Here is a 6,279-nt window from a genome sequence, read left to right as displayed (position 1 = left end):
AACTTGCTCCTGTACTTTTAAATTTGTATGTAATGTGAATTTATTTTCTGAATGTGTGGGAGCTTTTAAATTTTTTTCTATATAAACCTTTCTTTTAATAAATAATGCATATTCATGGTTTAGACTTTTAAATCACAATTTAGAGATGAGGAAACCTGCTGGGTCCACTAGAGAACAGTAAAACTACTACAGCTGTAAGGAAGACATGCCTTACATTTGTTTTAGACCTAAAGTGCAGAGAGTTGACAGCAAGACCACCACAGATGTCATCCTCTAGGTAAGTGGCAAAGAGAACTGCCTAGCCATGTTCATGTACCACCATCTGAGCCCCTCATTTGAATGGCTGCAGAGCCAATGGAAAGCTGTGCTACTTTTAGATGAACTAGAAGTTTCTTCCTGATCATTTTAAGTGAAACTTGCATCTATTGATAATAGTTAGGCCAATATTAGAACAGCAGAGGTAATCTTGGTTCTTTAAAGAATGGAAGAAACTTCACCTCCAAGACGGTTAGTCCAAAAATGTCCTGTGGGCATTAGCTCTAAACAAAGCTCCCTGGGCTATGAGATCCAGCTGGCTTTCCAGGGTGTTGGGAACCTTTTTTTTTTTTTGGAACCTTTATTTTAAAATCTCCATTGTATCTCAACTTCACCAGCTATTTCCTCAGGCAAGTAGGTCTCCTGGATCGGTTTGGACATCAAAATCTTTTTTGGTGGCAATTTTGTACATAGGGATTACTTTTTGCACAGCAGCCTTTACTCGAGCGAAATCCTGTTTCCTGCAACAATCAATCAACTGGGGCTCCCACAACTGTTAGAAACCAGCCAATCTGGCAGCACTTGGTACCTGATTGTATCTTTTACTACCTTGCTGAGTCTCTGTTTTGTTTTACTTAGTAGGTCTGTGATAAGGTCATCTCTGGCTCTCAGGACTTTCCTTCAGTCTTGCTTGATTCATCAAATTAGATATCTGAATTTTCTTTTGCTCAGTCTGCTTTTCTTTCTTCTCATAGTGTTCTATAATCTTCAGTCTTTGGGTTTGCATAAGATGACTTTTCTCAGTATTGAATTCTTCCTCTGCCTTTGCATCTATTTCTTCTACCTTCTTGGCTTCTTGTTCAGTGAAAGCCATCATGTGCTTTTTTCATATGTTTTTGAAGTCTCATCGCTGAGGGCCATGGTGAAAGTGTTGCTAGGCTGGCTAGAAATAAACTCAAATTTAGTCAGAGGAAAACCCAGTGTAGGTTTCAGTTTCCTTTTGGTGTTTTTTTTTTCTTTTTTCTTTTTTTTCTTTCTTGATTCCAAAGGGCAGCACGGGATGACAAAGCAAAATATTACAATGAAATGTGCAAGGAGCTGGGGTCCGAAAATCAAAAAGGCCGAACTCGCTTAGCATTTCTTAAGCTCAAGGAACTGAAGACAAATTTTAGCCTCGAGTTGCTATAATCAAGAATGCTTTAGGCAGAATATTAAATGATCCAGAAAGTATCAAAAGAAGATGGAAAGAATATACTGAGTCACTGTATCAAAAGGAACTGGCAGACACAGAAGAATTTAATGAAACAACATATGAGCAAGAGCCTGTGATCATGAAGGGAGGAGTTCAAGCTGCTTTGAAGGAAAGAGCAAAAAATAAGGCCCCAGGAATAGATGGTATACCAACTGACATATTTCACCTAACGGGTGCTGCCCTGGATGTGCTCACCAAGTTGTGCCAAGAAATCTGGAGAATAACCACTTGGCCAACTGACTGGAGGAGATCTATATTTGTTCCCATTCCAAAGAAAGGTGATCAAACAAAGTGTGGAAATTATAGAACAATATCATTGATAGCACATGCAAGCAAGATTCTGCTAAAGATTATCCAAAAATGACTGGAACAGCACATCAGCAGAGAACTGCCAGAAGTCCAGGCTGGGTTTAGAAGGGGAGGTGGTACTAGGGATATTGTAGCTGATGTTAGATGGATCTTAGCTTAAAGCAGGAATACCAGAAGAATGTCTATCTGTGTTTCATTGATTATGCAAAGGCGTTTGACTGTGTGAATCATAACAAACTGTGGCTGACTCTGAGAAGAATGGGAATCCCAGAACACTTGTTTGTTCTAATGCGAAATCTATACCTGGACCAAGAGGCAGTCGTCAGAACAGAGCAAGGAAACACTGCATGGTTCAAAATTGGAAAAGGAGTACGCCAGGGATGTGTCCTGTCTCCATACCTTTTCAACCTGTGTGCAGAACAGATTATCCGAGAGGCTGGGCTCTATGAGGAGAAGTGTGGCATCAGGATTGGTGGAAGATCTATTAACAATCTGCATTATGCAGATCACACAACCCTGCTTGCTGAAACTGAGGAGGACCTGAAATGCTTGCTGCAGAGGGTCAAGGACTGCAGCCTTCAGAATGGATTGAAGCTCAATGTCAAGAAGACAAAGATTCTCACCACTGGACCAATTGGTAGCATCAGGATGAATGGTGAAGAGATTGAGATTGTTAATAGCTTTAGTCTGCTTGGCTCCATGGTCAACACTCTTGGCATCAGTAGCCAGGAAATCAAAAAACGTATTGCAAAGGGAAAGTCTGCTGTTAAAGACCTCTCCAGGGTACTGAAGAGCAGTGGTGTCACTCTGGAGACTAAGGTGCATCTAATACAGGCTATAGTCTTTGCAGTCACTTGTTATGCATCAGAGAGTTGGACAATGACTAGGGAGGATAGAAGGAAAATTGATGCCTTTGAGCTGTGGTGCTGGAGAAGAGTATTGAATGTACCGTGGACTGCCAAGAAAACAGATTCATCCTGGAGAGGATTAAACCAGGCTGCTCCTTGGAGACAAGGACTCTGGGGCTTCGTCATACATAATTTGGACATGTTGTAAGGAGGGAGAGGTCCTTGGAGAGTGCCATCATGCTTGGGAGGGTGGAGGGACGGCGCAGGAGGGGAAGACCCACTTTGAGGTGGATTGATTCAGTGACTGGGGTAATCTGGATGGGTATGTCAGAGGCAGTGCGATTGGCACAGGATAGAGCAGGTGTTAGGGCTGTTGTCGATCGGGACGCTAGGAATCATAAGCGACTCGACAGCACATAACAACAACAACAATAGTTCCTTCAGCCTTCTATATGGGTTGAGGCTCAATATCAAGCAGACCAAGATTCTCACCACTGGGTCAGTTGGCAGCTTCAGGATGGATGCTGTAGAGATTGAGATTGTTCACACCTTAGTTTGCTTGGCTCCACAGTCATCACTCTTGGCATCAGCAGCCAGGAAATTAAAAGACATATTGCAATGGGCAAGTCCACTGTTAGGGGCCTCTCTAAAGTACTGATGAGCAATGGTGTCACTCTGGAGGCTAAGGTGTACCTGATACAGGTCATGGTCTTTGCAGTCAGTTGTTATGTGTCAGAGAGTTGAACAATGACTAGGGAGGATAGAAAGAGAATTGATGCCTTTGAGCTGTGGAGTATTGACTGTACCATGGACTGCTAAGAAAACAAACAGGTTCATCCTGGAGAGGGTTAAACAAGTCTGCTCCTTGAAGCAAGGATTCTGAGGCTTCATCTGACATACTTTGGACATGTTGCAAGGAGGGACCAGTCCTTGGAGAGGGACATCATGCTTGGGAGGGTAGAGAGACAGCACAGGAGGGAAGACCCTCTATGAGGTGGATTGATTCAGTTGCTGGGGTTATCGGGGTGGGTGTGTCAGAGACAGTGAGATTGGCACAGGACAGAGCAGGTTTTAGGATTGTTGTAAATAGGGTCGCTATGAGTCACAAGTGACTTGATGGCACATGACAATGACAACAACAACCACAACAGTTCCTTAACTGGTTTATGTTCTATTATGTAAATTGCCTTCACTTTAAAATCTTGCACTACATGATTCCAGTACCACAGACAGAAAAACATGCAGCACTTTTAATGTTATTCAATGGATAAAAGGAGTGGCTTAACAGAGATAAAGGGAATGTAGAAAAATTGGGTTATGGAAATGGTACTAATGTAAGGGAATTGCCAGTTAGTACAAATTGTAACTCCTCTGTGCCTTTGAATGAGAATAAGTTTTCCCAGTTCTCTGCCAGGGCTAGGGAGAATGAGTACTTGAAACTCCACTGTGGATATTTAGGATGAAAGGAGGGATATGCATATATCTACATCATCTTTATCTGTATCTGTATCCCTACCTATTATATTGCTTTGAAATCTTTGATTTATTTTTGATGAGGTTGACATTTTGCTTCTTTCAGGAATTTCAAAGTATCATCTAGAAATAGCATAACTCTCCACTCATCCTACTAAGGAAGCCAAGGACCAGAAGGAAGTGATTTGGCAAATTGTGATTTGCTTTTTTGCAAAACCACATCTAAATACAGGTCTCTGTCTCATTCTGGGTAGCATTAGTATCATTTCACTGTGATAGAGTTGATGCTGATGCACAGCAATCCTCTCTCATGTTTTGAGGCTATTATAACATCTTAACAGGAGGAGACTGACCATCAAGACACACAGCCTCTTGGTTATCAGTGCTGTACATTTACAGACAACAGAGTGCCTTTCTCTTTAACCTGGGCAACCTGCATTTTCCAAAATCAACACTCATGGAAGCAGCAGTCAAGAAACCAAAAGACTGGGCAAATCTGCTGTCAGGGATCTCTCTAAAATGCTAATGAGTAAGATACCAGCTTAAAACTAAGTTGAGCCTGACCCAAGCCATGGTATTTTCAGTTGCTTCACATGCAGTTGGACAATTAATAAAGGAAGAAGCTTTTGTACTGTAGTGTTGGCAAAGATTACTGAATATACTATAAACTGTCCAAAAACTAAACAAATGTGTTTTGGAAGACGTGCAGTCAGGGTGATTCTTAGAGGTGAAGATAGTGAGACTTCATCTCATATACTTTGGGCATACAGTCTATGGTGCCCATCATACTTGGAAAGGTAGACAAGAAAAAGGAAAAGGAAGACCCTCAATAAGCTGGATTGACACAGTGACAGCAACAATAGCAGAAGTCCAGCAGAGATTTTAGGATGGTACAGGATCACATTGAATTTTGATCTGTTGTATGGTGGTTATGACAACCTAAGTGCCCATCAACAAACGAATGGATAGAGAAGCTCTGGTATATTCACACAATGAAATACGACGGTGCATTGAAAAACAAGGAACTTGTGCAATGTTATTCAAAATGGATGACTTTGGAGGACGTGCTGAGTGAAATATCTCAATCACAAAAAGACAAATACAGCAAAGTGCCACTGTTGTAGAATGGGACTGACATCAGGGTTGGGGTGAGACTGAGAAAAATTGGATACATTACATATACTGCATTGAAACAGATGAGGGAGAGAACTGTTTAAAACCTATATATGATTGGGTTATGGCAAGCGTCCAGAATGAAGGTTGAATAGTGGAGTGTACTTGGAGGGGGCGGATTGTACACCAATAAAATAATTTTTCTTTTACTTTTCAAAGAGAAGAGCTAACTGGGGGTGGGGAGGGGTAGGCAGGGAGAAAAATGCAACAATGAATGAATGGAAATCCAAAATCTCTGCAAACATTCATAAAATTAAATAAAATAAAAATAAACACACACACACAAAACCTCAAAAGGTTGTTATGATTTTGAGTAGACTTAATTAGATGGCAACTAACCACCTAACTGACAAATATAGGCCAGCTGACCTAGTCTGTATGTAAGTAGTTGTTGTTGATGTAAAGTGCCGTCGAGTCGCAGGTGACTCATAGTGACGCTATGAAGGAGAGACCTCGACGCTTGGATGACTTTCATCCTCTCTCCAGGTTCTTGGATTTCTGGAGGCAAGCTATTAAGGAATTGGATGTCACTCCTCCTTCCAAGCGTGTTTTAATCGGGGAGCTCCACCCCATTCTCTGTCTGCATTGGGTAACCAGCCATTAATGCATTTGATGCATCAGTGTCACAGTGTTCAGCCTCACAGCAACCACAAGTGACCGATGTACGGCAACTTGTACACCAGGGCTATACAACCTAGAGGAATGTCAGCCCAGCACTCCCAAATGCTGGCATGTAAAGTAGTAAATTCAGCTAATAAATTAGAGTGATGAATAATTAATTACCTACTGATTTGGGAATAATGGGCCACTGAAGTACTTACTTCCAGTCCTCTGGAGTTCATGCTACGTTTCCCAAGCTTGCTGTCATCATGGTCCAGATGGTCCACATACTGTATTCATTAAACAAATGTGTAATCAATACCTACTCTGCAAGTATTTGTTTTTCCTCTTAGGAAGTTGTTTTTGTTT

At 41.5% G+C, this 6,279-nt stretch overlaps 1 pseudogene; it reads right to left on the bottom strand.

Annotated features, from left to right (window-relative positions):
* Positions 1-508: 508 nt before the first annotated feature.
* LOC102867029 lies at positions 509-1,132 on the bottom strand (annotated as a pseudogene).
* Between the last annotated feature and the right edge of the window lie 5,147 nt (positions 1,133-6,279).

Source organism: Elephantulus edwardii, unplaced genomic scaffold, assembly GCF_000299155.1.
Source record: "Elephantulus edwardii isolate Elephantulus edwardi_28Jun2011 unplaced genomic scaffold, EleEdw1.0 scaffold00459, whole genome shotgun sequence".
NCBI classification, from domain to species: Eukaryota; Metazoa; Chordata; class Mammalia; order Macroscelidea; family Macroscelididae; genus Elephantulus; species Elephantulus edwardii.
Note: the sequence above shows the minus strand (reverse complement) of the source record. Positions and strands in the feature narration are given on the sequence as shown.